Raw genomic sequence first — 17034 nt, forward strand, 5'->3', positions numbered from 1 at the left:
ATTAAATATTTAAAAGCCCTCATGAAACCTCATCCCTCCTGTGGATGAGGTTTCATAATTTTTCTTAAGCCCGCCAGAGGTCCTGGCCTGTCCGTCAACCTTAAGGTTGGACAGGCAGCCCTGTCAATGACCTAAATTGTTTTATTAATGGCCTAAATAGGCCGTTGACTGGTCGGCGGGCGCACAGCTGACTCAGCTGCGCACCCCCCCCCCCAACCTGAAAATGGAAATGACATCGGGAGTTCCGCTTGACATCATCCCGTGTCATTTTACACGTCGGTGAGCGGACCCTGCCCCCTCCACTCACAAACCTGAAGATCCTGCCCATGTAATCTGAGACATGCATGTGGTAAGTGTAACATTCTTGGAGGAGAGAGGTGACCGTGAACCAACAGTTCTCACCCACTGGAGTTTTGTGTCTGTCATAGACCCATAATGATTGATTGCAATAAGTAGTTAACACCTTCACTATCATTATATCATACAACTACTAGGATAATAGAAGGTACGTGGACCTCAGCCTTTTAATGTCTAGCAGCCCCTATGTTCCCAAGGCAAATGTAGCCTCATAGATAGAGGTGATTTGAGGGTAGGATGGAAAGGTTCATATTCAAGGTGCTTTTTGTTTTGTTCTTAGGACGTGGGCATTACTGACAAGGCCAGCTATTATCGCCCATCCCTAATTGCCTTTGAGAAGGTGTTGGTGTGACATTCATTCTTGAACCGCTGCAGTCCAGGTGATATAGTTACACCCGCAGTGCTGTTAGAAAGGGAGTTCCAGGTTTATGACCCAGTGACAATAAGAACGGCAATATAGTTCCAAGTCAGGATGATGAGTGACTTTGAGGGGAACTTGGAGGTGGTGGTATTCCCTCGCATCTGGTGGTAGAGATTGTGGGTTTGTAAGTGTGCCATCAAGGGAACCTTGACAAATTAATACAGTGCATCATAAGAACATAAGAAATAGGAAGAGGGGTAGACTATATGGCCCACTGAATCTGCTCTGCCTTTCATGCTCTGGTGATCATGACTGATCTTCAGCTTCAACTACACTTTCCTGTCCACTCCCTATATCCCTTGATTCCCTGAGAGACCAAAAATCTGTTACCTTAAATATATCCAATGATGGAACATCCAAACTCTCTGTGGTGGAGAACTCCAAAGATTCCAAACCCTCTAAATGAAGAAATTTCTTCATATCTCAGTCCTAAATAATCATCCCCTTATCCTAACGCTGCACCCCCGTGTTCTAAGTTCCCCAGCCAAGGGAATTAACCTCTCAGTGTCCAACTATAAAGCCCCTTCAGAACCTTGTATATGTGTATAGCATCTTGGAGATGGTACACACTGTTGCCACTGTGCACTGGTGGTGCAGGGAGTGAATGTTTAAAGTGCTGATGAAGCGGCTGCTTTGTCTTGGATGGTGTCAAGCTTCTTGAGTGCCTTTGGAACTGTACTCATTTGGCAACTGGAGAGTGTTCCATCACACTGTGCCATGTAGATGGTGGAAAGGTTTTAGGGAGTCAGGAAGTTCGTTATTTACCATGGGATTTCCAGCCTCTCACCTGCTGTTTACCCACAGTATTTATTTGGCTAACCCAGTTAGGTTTATGGTCAATGGTAAACCCCAGGATGTTGACACTGGGGCATTCAGCAATAGTAATACCATGTCAAAAGGAGATAGTCTTGTTGGAGATGGTCATTGCCTGGCACTCATGAATGTCACTTGCCACTTATTAGCCCAAGCCTGAATGTTGTCCAGGTGTTGCTACATTCAGGCATGGGCTGTTTCGATATCTGGGAATTGCAAAAGGTACTGAACTTTGTGCAATCATCAGCAAACATCCCTTCTTCTGTCCTGATCATAGAGGGAAGGTCATTAATGAAACAGCTGAAGATGACTGGGCATAGGACACTGCCCTGATGTTCTGGGGCTGAGATGATTGGTCTCCAACAAGCACAACTCTCTTCCTTTGTGTTAGTTATGACTCCAACCAGTGGAGAACATTCCTCCTCATTCCCACTGACGTCAATTTTGCTAGCCTCCTTTATGTCACACCTGGTTAAATGCTGCCAAGGTTAGTCACTCTCACCATACCTCTGAAATTCAGTTTTTTTGCCCATGTTTTGACCAAGGATGTATTGAATTGCTTGGTCCTGGTGAAACCCAAATTGAGCATCAGTGGGCAGGCTGTCGCAGAGTAAGTTCCATTTGACAGCAATGTTGATGATATCTACAACTGAGATTGAGAGTAGGCTGATGCGGTGGCTGGATTGGATTTGTCCTGCTTTTTGTGGACAGCACATATCTGGGCAATTTTCCAAATTGCCAGATAGATGCCAGTGTTATAGCTATACTCTTCTTCAGTTTAAAAAGATAAGTGGTCTAATTTTAAGAATTGGGCAAAAAATATTGAATTTTGATGATTGTACCAAATTAGAAATTATGGCAAACTGTGAGAAGGATTGTGAAAGACTGCAAAAAGACAAATAAATCAGAATGATTGGCAGATTGATGATAGATACAATTCAATGTGAAAAAAATGTGAAATAATACATTTTTAAACAAGCACTCTTACAAAGATGACTACTTAGCAACTAAAAATGTTGATGCCATATCTTTTGGGGGTGGTGTTGGCAGTGTTTAATAGGCATGTTACATATGCCTGTGGGTTGGGAGGTTTGTCTGCTTTGACCAAACAAAGCTATATTAATTCTATAGCCCAGGTTGCTCCAAGCATGGCCCATGGGAACTTCCACCAGACCTGCCCTAAAAGTTTATCGGGAGCTGGGTCTTGGCCTAATTTCCAGCCAGGTGTGCCCATCGCCAAAAGTAACATGGGAGAATGTTGGAATCGCTATGGACTTTTAACGCACTGTTCTAGCAATAGGTACTTGTTTTTGCTCAGATTGAATCTACATTAATTATGTACTTTACGGTCTGTTCTTATCTGAGTTAACAATTTCAATCACAAATGTTTACTCTGGACAAGACCTCTGATTTACCATTTTTTCACAATGTTGTTGAACACACATCTGTTAGAGGGTATGAACTTGCTAAGCAAAGAAAATTTGATTTAGAACCAGAATTAGAGTACGTAGCCTTAATCAATAGGTGAAGAGAAATGTGACACCAACATGAATGAACTGTACAGTTGCAACAATAGAAGTTGAGCCTCAGCAAAAGTAAATTTATTTTTTCATAAGGACCAAGGTTGGATACATTTTGTACATGGGAGCCACTAGCTTCTTAAGCTGATGGTCAGGACTTCAACCCATGTGCCAACATGTCAGTGTTTCACAACAAAATTCAGCGTTTTTCAGTTAGATTGAAGTTGTCAGTATCAACCAATCAGATCAACTGGAAGGTAGCATTGAACGCTATCAGAACCAATCAATCAGGCATCACTTTCTCCGACTACTGATGGTTGCACACACATTTTAGAAAGGAATTAAGGTGAACTGGTGTTTTTTTAAGAAGCAGTTTGCTATTGTGGTTATTTAGTGTTTATCCACAGATAAGTTTTGTATAACAGATAAACTCCGTGGCTGCTATTATAGCTGCTATTTTGAGATGAATGCATTTTTGGTATGAATACATTAGCTAGCTTTTCTTATTCTCTCTTGTTGCTGCAGTTCTGGAATCTGGGAGTAAAGGAAGGGTTGTAGTGCTGATGAGTTTCAGTTAATTGAAAAAAAAAATTGTTATTCCCACACTTCTGATCTGATTGTGTTGTTCTAATGTACAGAAGGTTGGCTTGGGAAACATTATTAGATATTGACTATGACTTTTTGAAGAGTTTTATTATTGGCAGATTAAAGTAACCTTTAATTACCCAGCACGTTTTGCAGGAGTAGTGCTAATACTGTAACTGCTATACAATAAACTGAGATGCAAAGTAGTTTATGAATAATCCATATTATTGAGCATTAAATTACCTCTCAACATGCTGTGGATTCAGGCTTTTAAAACCCAAACTTGGCAATACTGACTGTTTCTTGACTTACCTCATCTTGTTTTAATCATCATAATATCGTAAAAGCCTTGAATTCAGATGAATTTCTCGTTAAGCAAATAAATTCTGAAGAAAGGCATAGGCCATCACATTAAATTAGATACAACAGAATGGAGAATGAGTGAATGTTATACTCTATTAACATCAATATTTACTTTTTAATAGCATATTACAGAATAAAAATCACAAAGCTAAAAGCGACAGGAAACAATTGTAATGGTCAATTGATGTTTTTGTGAATGGAAAGCAGGCTCCAGTGGTGTTCCATAGGGCTCAGTGTGAGGCCTTTGCTGTTAGTTGTGTATGTAAGTGATTTAAATGTGGGTGGCATAATCGGGAAATTTTCAGATGACACACAAAAATTGGCCGTGTAGTTGAAAGTGCAAAGGAGAGCTGTTTTCTCCAGAATGGTATCAACGGTTCGGTTGAGTGGGTGGAAAAGTACCAGATGGAATTCAATCTAGAGAAGTGTGAGGTAATGCATTTTGGGAGGGCAAACAATGCTAGGGAATACAGAATAAATGGGAGGAAAATGGGAGGGGTAGAGGAAGTGGGACACTTTGGAGTGCATGTCCATAGGCCCCTGAAGATAGCAGGACAGGTGGATAAAGCGGTGAAGGAAGCATATGGAACGCTTTCCTTTATTGGACAAGGTATAGAATACAAAAGCAGGGATGTAATGCTGGAATGGTATAAAATGCTGGTTAGGCCACAGCTGGAATTTTGTGCACAGTTCTGGCCGCCACATTACAGGAGGGACATAATTGCTCCGGGGCGAGTACAGAGGAGATGTACAAAAATGTTGTGTGGGCTTGAAAATTGCAGCTATAAGGAAAGATTAGATAGGCTGGGGTTGTTTCCCTTGGAACTGAGGAGGCTGAGGGGTGACCTGATTGAGGTGCACAAGATTACGAAGGGCCCAGATAGAGTAGACAGGGATGCCCTGTTTCCCCTAGCAGAGAGGTCAATTACCAGGGGACACAGAGCTCAGGTGATTGGTAGGATTAGAGGGGACATGAGGAAAAACTTCTTCACCCAGAGGCTGCCTGATTTGGTGGTGGAGGCAGAAACCCTCAACTTATTTAAAAGGTACCTGGATCTGCAACTAAAGTGCTGTAACCTGCAAGGCTATGGACCAGGTGATGGAAGGTGGGATTAGAATTGGTAGCTAGTTTTTCACTTTTTATCAGCTGGCACAAACACAATGGGCTGAATGACCCCTTTCTGTGCTGTAACTGAACCTGAAGAACAGAATTAGAGGCTTCCCTCTTGATGACAATTGCCACAAACTTATTGTAAGGTTGGCCACAGATAAAAGTAGTGGTTAGTGATTGTATTGTAGTATTAATAGTATCATGGAAAGCTCAAACAGTTAGGAGAAGACAGGTAGAAAATATGTCTATCTGTTTAATATATTTAAATTCTTGCACATGGTGTGCATTTCCTGCCAATATTAAGCTTACTATGTTTGATTTTGAGTTGTATATTTATATCAATATTTTATATTGGAAAAGCCTGATCTCATCATGTCAACCACAGATACTGAAGCACTCTGTGCCCACATGCAGCAAGATCCAAACAACATTCAGTCTTGGGTTGAGGATGTTAAGTAATATTTGCAACACGTAAGTGGCAAGTAATGAACATCTCCAGCAAGAGAAAATCAAACTTGACTTTCAATTACATTACGTAAAGTTCTAGACAGGTGAGATGTCTTCCACGAAGTTGGTATTCATTTGTCATGCAGTGATAGTCCTCTCTGAGAGACAAGTGCTTTAACCAGCAGCCTCTCACATTACCATAACTTGCCAGTTAGTTCACTGAAGAAGCTCTTCCAGCTTTGCACTCACCTTGGTGACCCTGGCGAAGTTACGGACAGGTTGTAAAACAGGTGCACTGGCTGTTAAATCCAGGATTGAGGATTCAAATAGTTAGAAATTGGGCTTTTATATACCTTAAACACTTAACCAGCAGATTCAAAAGGGCTCGCTGTTTGCCCTCAATCCCGCCCAAGTGAAACCTAGAAGTGGGTGGGATGATGTCAGGATCTTGATCAAAAGTTGAGTTCAAGGGATTTAACTCCCTGCCTACACACGATTCTGCCTCCCCTTCCGTCTAAACAATCTGCCCTATGTTTTAAAGGTGTAGACGAGCTAAGCTTCAGAAGGTGATATTCAGGGACTGTGTGTGATGGCTGCCTATTTGTTTCACATACCAAATAGCACTGAGAAATTAATTTTTTCTCTGTGGAAACTGTAATTTCTTTATTGACATATTTTATGTAAAGTAATCAGACAATTGGTCAGAAACCTTAATATAGTGCTTTTTGTTCCACCTTTTTTAAAACAAGATTGCACACAGTATTTATCAGTAGCTGATATATGAATGAGGGTTTTCAGTTCCAATCCTTCAGTCATGGTCTCAGTTACCCAGACCCTAGAAGAAAAAAAGTGCACTCTGAATTGTTGGGGGCATGAGTTCCACTTATAGGAGTTACCCTTGATGCTTAGCTTGAGTGAATAGCATAAAAACCTGAAAAATTGTGACAGTCCAGCAGGGAGGTTAATAGAGTTCAGCCAAAAGCACAGCAGGAAGGAGCTGAAGAGGATTGAAGGGAATGTCTTCAGTTTTATTTACATTTAGCTGGATGAAGTTTTAACCCAGCTGGAATAGCAATGGGAGTGTTTAGCCACAGCTTTGGAATCAATGATGTAGAATAATTCAGGGAGCTACAAATTTCAGAGTGAGTTACTTGATAAACTGCTGCAGTTCTATTTTTTGTGATTCATGTTGTCATTTAGGCTCCTTCAGATTTGTAACATGCTTCCAGCCATATTCTCCTTCATTTTTCTTTGCTCAGAATATAACAGCAAAGGGACCATAGCATTCAGCGGAACAAATTAGTCTCCTTTTATGTGTTTTTTAATTAGATTTTAAATTCAGAAGCTGCCAGCTGACAGAAATTAGAGGAGAAGAGTTTTTTTTTTAGGGTTCCTCTTCCCTTCAGTAGAATTTCCGAGGCCCTTGGAAGTTTTATTGTGCTGCTGGCATGACAACATCATAAGCTCATCAAAGGGAAAATAGATGACTACAGTGCAGTGACATGCTTATATTTGCAAAAAAAGCTAGGCGCAATAGGGGGTACCCTTGTAATATGATGTGTGAACTATCCCATTTCTACCTTTGTCTTTTGTTCCCTGCTGTGCTAAATACAGGTATTCTGCCTCAAAGAATGGCCTGAATCTTCAAGTTATCCCGTTTGTAACAAACTGGTGTAAGTAATAAGCAGCTTGAACACTCAAATCTGCAGCTATCTGGTTTCAGACTAAATGCTTCCAGTAGTTGCATTACAAGCCTTCCTGGTACCAATAATTTAAAGAATTTTGGAAACTTCCTTCTGTGAGGAAATTGCTGAAACTAACATGACTTCTGGAAATTGCCATTTTAAGCATATCCTGCTGTTGTATGTACAGGCTTGTTTGTCACAGTAGTATGGTGGGTTTTTACTAAAAAGATTTTCAGAGAATAAGTATAATAGATTTACATCTAACCTATAATATAAGTGGTTGTGATAATTGGAGCTGTTAAACAGTGAATGCCTTTTGTTGAATTGAAACTGATAATTCCGAAGTGAGTAGCATTAATGGAAGGGTTTGCAGTGTATTTTCTGCTTTATGTTTTGGGGCATTTTAATTTAATTTGATAACCAGTTTGTGCCTTTTATTTATATTTGATTTACATAAAGCCTGGATGAAAGGGCTGTGATGCAGTTTTCTGCCTCAAACCAGCAGGTACCATCTAAATCCGGTGCTAAAGGTAAATAGATGCGACACTGTATCGCAAAAATTCTTACTAGTTTAAACACCGTTTTTGTTGTGTAAAAGAAAAGGTTGAACATTTTTATTTGCTTAAAATAAAATAGTCAAAATGCAATATCCAGTGCTCAGATACATGTAAAAATCACATTTGATCCTCTTCAGTAGAAAAGTCACCAGTTTGGACGGCACATATCTTAGGGTGGAGGCACTGGAAACTCTGCTCAAAATCTTTCTGTCCTCCTTAGACATGGGAATGGTGTTGGAAGATTGCACATGGGACGATAAAAAAAAGGGGAGAAAGCTACACCCGGCAACCATAGGCCAGTCAGCCTAATGTCAGTGATGGAGAAGTATTTTGGGACAATAATATGCAACAAAATTAATTGTCTCTTTGAAAAAAAATGGATTAACAAATTGAAACTGACATGGATTTGTTAATTGCAAATTCTATTTCACTCACTTGGTTTAACTCTTTAGTAAAATTATGGAGAGGATTGAAAAGCATATTGTGGTTGATGTTGTGTACTTGGACTTTCAAAAATATTTGATAAAGTTGTTACAATCTCTGTTGAGTTTTAAAAAGAAATTCAAACTTTCAGGCAAGGATTTCTGGATCGGTGTGCGAGGTGGGGGGGGGGGGGGGGGGGGCGAGCCCTGCTCGCCAATATGTAAAATGACGCGCGGTGATGTCATCATATGTCATTCAGACCTTGGTCAGAATTTTGCCATCAGCGAGCAGGGGGTGGGGCCCGCTCGCTGACACGTAAAATGACGCGAGAAACCCCCGACGTCATTCCGACCCATTAAAGTATCAAGTGAGGCCATTGACAGGATCAATTATACAACTAAAGGACCTGCCCGTCCAACCTTAAGGTTGGCGGGCAGGACAGGAGCCCCAGCGGGCAATAGATAAAACATGAAACCTCATCCACCAGCGGGATGAGGTTTCATGCAGGGTTTAAAAAGTTTAATAAGCTTATTATGTAAATTATGAACATGTCCCATCTCATGTGACATTGTCACATGAGGGGGACATGTTAAAGATTTTTTTTTCCTATTTTTAATATTTTTAAAAGTGTCAGCGATCTCCCTGAGGCAGCGCTTAGCCTCAGGGAGATGTGTACTCTTTCGTGCGCATGCGCGAAATAGCCCACTCTTGCTTTTGGGGAATCCCCGCTGCCCGCACAGGAAGTGCATAGTGCTTCCCACCGGAACTCACGCTGGGCAGGCCTTAATTGGTAAAATGGCAGCGGGGCCTGCTTCTCCGGTGGGGATCGGCTCCCCGCCCGCCAGAGATTGGGTCGGGCGGGCCTGCCCGCCTGACAGGCAGAAAATTCTGCCCCTTGTGTTCGGAGGGCATGCACTGGAGTCAGCCGCACAGCAGCTGAACTGTCAAAGGCCTGTTATGGCCATTAAACACCAATTAAACTAATTAACGGAGCTGCCCATCCAACCTTAAGTATGTCGGGCAGGCGATGAGCCCAGGCAGCCTTCGCATTTTTCATGAAACCTCATCCACGGTGGGATGAGGTTTCATGAAGGTTTTTAAAGTTCAATAAAAAATTTTAATAAAATTCACTGACATGTCCCAACTCATGTGACACTGTCATATGAGGGGACATGCCTTAAATTTTATTTTTTCCTTTATAACACTTTTCCAAAATCAAACTAATCTCCCTGAGGCAGCTCCTCAGGGAGATTTCTGCGCTCTCTCACGTTCATGTGTGAAAGTACGCAGCCCTCGACTCAGCATACCCCCCCTGCCTGCACAGGGAGTGCTCAGTGTTTCCGGTAATGTGTCACACTGGGCAGGCCTTAATTGGCCCATCCACATAAAATGGCGGTGCACAGTCGATGACGGGCGCCATTCGGTGCCGCGCCCGTCCAACCCCCATGATGGGGAGAAAATTCTCCCCCCCAGTTGCCAACTGAAAGAATGACACCACAAGATTTCATGTTTCAACACTTTTTACATTGACAACTTAAACATTAAACTGTAGAAAATGAAATTCCCTTTCTGTACTTATAACTCATCTGACTCTCCATGGAATTGCAGTCCTTTTAACAAACAGTCCACAGTTGCTCCCAGCTTCCAGTGGGTTCCTGCATCCCTATTTCACTGTGTTGTAACTTCAAGTGACCATCTCTAGGCAGTGTCCTCAGTTTTCAGAGAGTTTCTTTAATCCACCACCAGCAGTAAAGCCTATACCAATGATCCTACTTGCCCCTGTCCCTGTCCCTGAATCCTGAGATGGCTGCAGCATACATCGTTTTGACTCAAGACTGTCTACCCCGCATTTGGCTGTGGTAGCTTGCAAAGGAAAGCAGCCGCTGCTCTCCATTGACAACCAAGAACCTCTGCTGTCTACTTGTCTTATTCATTGATTTTATAGGGAAGCCTGTAACCTGATCTAAAAAAAGTGGTTCTTCTGTCCTCTTCCCCATAGCAATGTGAAAGCACATTAACCTTGCATTCAGGTAGAACTGTTAATTAGCTATTTTTCACCCCAAATGCTTTTCATCTAAGAAGTAAATGGACAGTTCACAGCCCAGCTGTTTATAACCCGATACCTACAACACCTTTCTGGGACTTTGTGAGACTCAGAGTTACTCATTATACACTCAGCGACTGCTGCCATTGTTTCCAAATGTAAACAGCTTACAGCTTCTTCTCACTAAAACAACCTGAGCCTTCCTTTGGTCTCTGACAATCAAACCACACAGGCTTATTATCAGGCAGACTGCAGGACAGGTCACATGTTCACAGGTCCATTTCATTTACCCTACATTTTAAGTAATAGTACCAAAATATAATCTTACAAAGCTCATAATTGCAGCAAAGTACCACACAAAAGACTTGTTAGCAAAGTGAAGTCCATAAAAGTAAAGTTGACAGCATGGATATGAAATTGTCAATGAAACAAAAAAGCTGAGTACTGGTGAACTATTCCTTTTCAGACAAGAGGAAGTATACGTGGCATCCCCTAGAAGATGGCATTAAAATCACTGCTCTTTTTGATATATATTAATGACATGAACTTGGTATACAGAGCACAATTTCAAGTTTTGACGATGGCATGAAACTCAGAAATGTAGTGAATAGCATGGGAGGTTGTAATAGACTTCAGAAGGATCTAGACTTGTGAAATGGGCAGACTGATGGCAGATGAAATTTAATGCAGAGAAATGTGAAGTGACATATTTTGGAAGGAAGAATGAGGAGCGGCAATATGAACTAAATGGTACACTTTTAAAGGGATGCAGAAACAGAAATGTGCATACACAAATCTTTCAAGGGACAAGTTGAGAAAACTGAATAAAGTATACGTGACCCTTATAAAAAAAATAAAGTTATGCTAAACCTAATCACTTATTAAGTGCACCCTGAGTGTTGTGGTCACTTCCACATAGCACACTTCAGGAATGATGTCAAAACCTTAGAAAGGGTGAAGTGGAAATTTATGAGAATTGTACCAGGGATACAGGACTTCTTTGCCTGGAGAAAGTAGAGAAACTTGGGTTATTTTCCTTAGGCCAGAGAAGGTTAATGAGAGATTTACTACAGGTCTTCAGAACCATGGAGGATTTTGATAGACAAAATGACGAGAATCTGTTTCCAGTGGCAGAAGAGTAGGTAACAAGAGGACACAGATTGCAGGTAATTGGCAAAAGAATCAGGGGCAAGATTAGGAGAATTTTTCTATGCATTGAGCTGTTGTGATCTAGATGCCTGAAAGGGTGGGAGAGGCAGATTCAATAGTAATTTTCAAAAAGAAATGATAAATACTTGGGGGGGGGGGGGGGGGGGGGGGGGGGGGCTGGAATTTGAAGGTTCTGTGAGGAAAGGGCAGGTGAATGGGATTAATTGGATAGTTCTTACAAGGCAAAAACAAAAATACCTGGAAAAACTCAGCAGGTCTGACAGCATCTGGGGAAGGGAATACAGTTAACGTTTCGAGTCCATATGACTCTTCACCAAAACTAAGGAAAAATAGAAAAGAGTTGAAATATAAGCTGGTTTAAGGGGGGGGTGGGACAGGTAGAGCTGGATTAGAGGGCCAGTGATAGGTGAAGATTGCCAAAAAAATGTCATAGGCAAAAGGACGGGATTGGCACACACATGGGCTAAGACTTTTCACATGGAGGAGTTTCCCTTCCTGCAATCCAAGGAGTTGGCAGCGTACACATCGCCGCCGATACTGGCTGTCCCGCGACCATTTACCACTACAATGAGCACTAATTGATTGGAGGTGGGACTTCTGCTCCTCGCTAGCTCTCTCATCCCAGCAGCACCAGAAGCTGTAGCGGACAGGACCGGGATCGCAAACAGTCCCCAGAATTCCTGGGAGTCCAGGACCAGATAAGTTTTCAGGGTCTCAGAGAAAGGGAGGGAGGTGAGGCCCCACAGGGTGGGGGCTTGTGGACCAGGGGGGAGGGTAGTGGTGTTGGTGGAGAGACTGCTGAAGTGGCGGAGGGAGCAACCGAAGGGGCCAGAGTTTTTGGGAGAGTGCCTGATGTTAAAGGAGGCCGTTGATGGAGGTGCAACCAGCCCCCCGCCCGAGAGCTGAACAGGGTTACTTTCCGTGCTTCCCCCCCAGCCTGAAACTTGAGGCTGGGTGGAAAACAGCCCTTAAGTGGTCAATAGTTGGCCACTTAAGGGCCTCAACTGGGGCAAAGGCAGAGGGCTGGCCTAGCCCCCATCCCATCCCACCATAAAATTATGGAGAGGTCAGGATGGGCGAGAGCCCAGTGGGAAGGCCATCTGAAGAATTTTACATCCACCCTCACCTACAAACCTGCCGGCAGGGAAATGTAAAATTCTGTACCAAATGACCTCTTTCTGTGCTGTTCCATTTCATAATTCTATAATTATTTAAAGAGACATATTTACAGCTTGGAGTAGTTTTTGGGCAGCCCCATTTTCAGAATATCCAGGCACAATTTTAACCCAATGGGCAGGGGCTGTGGTGAGCATCAAACACCCCTGACTTTGGCAACAGAAAACATGGATGACTTTAAGTCCTGGTCCTCATCTGCATGTTCCTGAACATGGAAACATAAGAAACAGAAGCAGGAGAAGGCCATTTGGTTTGCTGCACCACTTAACTATCATGGCTGATCTTTACCTTAACTTCAACTTACCCCACCATTCCCATATCCCTTAATTTATTTCATACACAAAGATCTTTTGACTGGAATGTACTCAATGACTGAGCATCGATGACTCTTGGGGTAGAAGTTTCAGAATATTCACAACTCTTTGAATGAAGAAATTTCTCTTCATGTCAGTCTTAAATGACCGACCCTTTATTCTGCGACTGTGACCCCATGTTGGAGATTCCCCAGCTTGGTAAACATTTTCTCAGTATCTACCCTGTCTAGTCCCTTAAAATTTTATATGTTTCAGTGAGATCACCTCTCATTTTCCTAAGCTTTAGGAACGCTAGGCCTTGTCTACTCTATCTCTCCTCACAGGACAATTCCACCATCCTAAGAATCAGTCTCATGAACCTTCAGGTCCAAGGTGTGCCCTCACCCATGTCCATTGGTTGCTTCCCTCAAATGAGCAGGAGGCTGCCAGCTGACAGCAAATGAACTATCTCTGGCACTCATGCCAGTCGTAGGGAGGTTTCAGGAGGATCTCCTGTTCAGGAAGGGTGAGAGGAGCACAGAACAGTGATGCATAAACTTTGTTTATGGGATGTGGAGAATTTGTTCCTCCTAGCAATAAGGCAAGTTTTAGAAAAAAGGTTAAAAGGAAACTTAACTGGGCTTCTTCTGGCCTTGAATCATCATCCCACTAGCTTTTCCTGTCTGGAATAACACAAGGGGCAGAATTTTCTGGCTGATGTGCGGGTGGCAGAGCCCGCACATCAGTGCTTAAAATGTCACGCGCTGTCGTCATGTGAGCGTCCCGACGTCAGTGCGCAGCATCGCGATATTTTGGTTGGCGGGTGCGCACAGCAGTGGGACCCGTGCCCGCTATTAATTAAAGACCCTTAACTTGTCAATATTTGAGGATTTTGAGGGCCCCATGCAAGCTTCGGGTCGGCGCATGGGCCCAATGGGCAGGCGGGTAGGATATTTTCTAATAAAACTCATGCACTGGCGGGATATGTGGACTCATAGGGGTTGTTCATGTTTTCCACAAAGTTTAATTGCAGAAAGTGTTTTAAAGTTGCCTTTTTGATTGTTAACAGTTCACATCGATATCCAAGAGCTTTTTGTGTAATTTGAAACCAGTCTGCAGACAATAATCTTTCTTGGGCCCGCAGCTTTCCGGAGGCCTCCATTTAGCCTGGGGATATAGGTTCCGACATCTCCACTGGAGGCAGATCCTCTGATGAGGAAGGGAGGGATAGATAAAGGAGGAGGCCAGGACTGGACAATCAGCCTCCAGGGGAGCCACCTTTGGGAGGCCAGGCACATGCACAAGGGGCGCAGGGCCAAGAGGGTGTCCAAGGTGCAAGGGGCCGCAAAAGATGCCACTATCCTGCTGCCAGGGTATACAGGCAGCGAAGCAGCTACCTCAGTATGTTTGAGGTGCAATGCTGAAGGAGGCTCCAACTCTCAAGGGAGACAGTCAACTATATCTGTCAGATCATTGGCCCTGAGTTATCTCCTAACTGTGTGGGTGGACACCCCATGCCAGCGGCTCTGAACCTCACAGTTGCCCTCCACTTCTATGCCTCTGGCTCCTTCCAGGGCTCGGTGGGTGATCTTTGCGGTGTCTCCCAATCAGCTGTCCACACTTGTGTTAAGCAGGTTACAGACGCTCTGTTCAGATGGGTATTGATCTTCATCCACTTCCTCTGTGACCAGGCAAGTCAGGCACAGCGAGCCAGAAGCTTTGCGGCCGTTGCTGGCTTCCCCTGCGTCCAGGGTGGTATAGGCTGCACATATGTGGCCATCAAGGCGCCAGTGGGTGAGCCCGGTGCCTTCGTCAACAAGAAGGGCTTCCACTCCATGAACGTGCAGATAGTGTGTGTTCACAGGATGCAGATTCTCTAAGTTTGTGCAAGGTACCCAGGCACAACGCCTACATCCTCAGACACTCCCAGGTGCCGGGGCTCTTCAGTGCTCCGGCTCGGCTGGATGGTTGGCTGCTGGGTGACAAGGGCTGTCCCCTGTGATGGTGGCTCATGACGTCTCTCCGCCATCCAAGAACAGAGGCTGAGCAGCGGTACAATAGGAGCCAGGGCACCACAAGGGCTGTGGTGGAAAGAGCCATCGGTCTTCTTAAGATGCGCTTCCGTTGCCTGGACTACTCAGGGGGCACACTCCAGCACACCCCAGATTGTGTCTCTCTGATAGTGGTCGTCTGCTGCGTCCTGCCACAATCTTGCGCTGGAAAGGGGGGCTGCAGTTGACGATCAAGACCTTGACGCCCTGGATAAGGCTACACATGATGAATCCAGCAGTGCCTCAGAGGATAAGGAAGCAAAGGGCGATGATGAGAGGCAGCACGCTGACCGGCTATTACACCAAGGAGGCAGGGACACCCAGGACAATGTAATCCAAAGAACCTTCAGCTAGCTCCACACACATGGATCAGCAGGAACAGCATTGTCTGGCACTTCCACACGTGGCACTTTAGGTGCTACATCTTCCACCTGTTCAGCTGTAACTAAGGGCTTCGTACAGAAACATCAATGTCCACTCAAACACTCATGAGATGTCTGTGAAAAAGACAAATGCAGCACAAAGGAAACACCTTCAGCCATGGTCAGAAAAGTGGACTTTATTCTGTCCAGCATATAACAAAAATGTCTCTATTGCAAACATAAGTATATTTTTCCCTATTCTAAGGCTAGCACAACATCACCAGTGACATACCCGTTGAGTGCCTAACGTGTCTTATGCTTTACTTTGCGGATGCTACATCTAGGTGTCGCCCCATCAGTCGGAGTGGCTTGTGAGTCACGGCTGACTCTGCTGTCCTGTTGGCCTGGATGACCTTGGGGGGCGTCCTCTGGCTCATGGAGCCTGTGATGGCCCCGCCTGGGAGGGTGTGGCCAGTTCCAGAACTGGTATCTCCCCAGTTGTCTCAGCCTCAACGGAAGCAACATTGACTGGCAGAGGGGTGGAGGAGCTGCTGCCCTCATCTGGAGCGCCCTAAGAGGAGCTCACAGCAATGACAGGCAGCTGCTGCACCGACGTGAGGTCCCATTGGACCTCGCTGCTCATTGCAGATGAGGCTAAGGCTAACTTCTGGGTCAAATGGCCAAGGCTGACATGGTACTCACCCTTCCAGAGCGCAGCAAATCATTGAATCTCTTGCAGCACTGCGTGCCTGTGCACCGCACATCATCATGGGCGCTTACAGCATCACCAAACTCCTCCCACGCCTGCCTGGTGACATGGCGGGCCCTCTCCTCCCATCATCCGGATACAATACATCCTGATGGCTGGACACCTCTTGGAGGAGGGCAGCAAGGCATGCATCGGAGAAGCGAGGGGCACACTGGCCTCTCCTGCAGCCTGCCCCCCTCCTCCTGCTCATGCTCCTGTCCTGTGACAGCTGCCTCTGTCTCTCCCCGAGTGGCCATGGTGCACTGCCTCAATCAGGCTACCTGGCCACTCTTTATACAGACTGCTGGTCCCCCATTGGAACCGGCGGTCTAAACATGCCCGCCTCTGCGGCTATTTTCCCGTTCTCCACGGGAGTTGCTAACCCACTGGGTGGGCCTTAATTGGCGTGGCCCGTTTCGGTGGCGGCAATCGGCTGCCTGCTCACCGCTGAGTTGGTTGGGCCCACCCGCCCGTCAAGGGCAAAATTCTGGCCAATGGCTTTTCTAATCAGGCCATCGGTTAAAATAGCAGTGGGGCCGCATGACAGCATAGGAGTCTAGTCTGCATATGTATATATTACTTATGATCTGCACATGATGTATTTGTTTGTATATATCTATATATTATGTTTATATAATATATTAAACATCTTGTGCATTGACTTGCTTTCACTTTGTGATATTATATGTTTTAATATCCACATTTATAATGAAACAACCCCTGTAAGTTGGTCACTCTGTAATTGTGTCCTTGCTGCAGCATCATCACTAGTGGCATTACATTTTATTACATTGTAACAAGTTGCTTGGACAGTTCTGTTATAAATGTGAACATAAGGATTCTATCATAGCAATAAGGACAGGATGTATAATTTTAAAATGGGGACTGAATTACTTCTTGATGCGGGT

The sequence above is a fragment of the Carcharodon carcharias genome, chromosome 3 (genome assembly GCF_017639515.1).
Source record: "Carcharodon carcharias isolate sCarCar2 chromosome 3, sCarCar2.pri, whole genome shotgun sequence".
NCBI lineage: Eukaryota > Metazoa > Chordata > Chondrichthyes > Lamniformes > Lamnidae > Carcharodon > Carcharodon carcharias.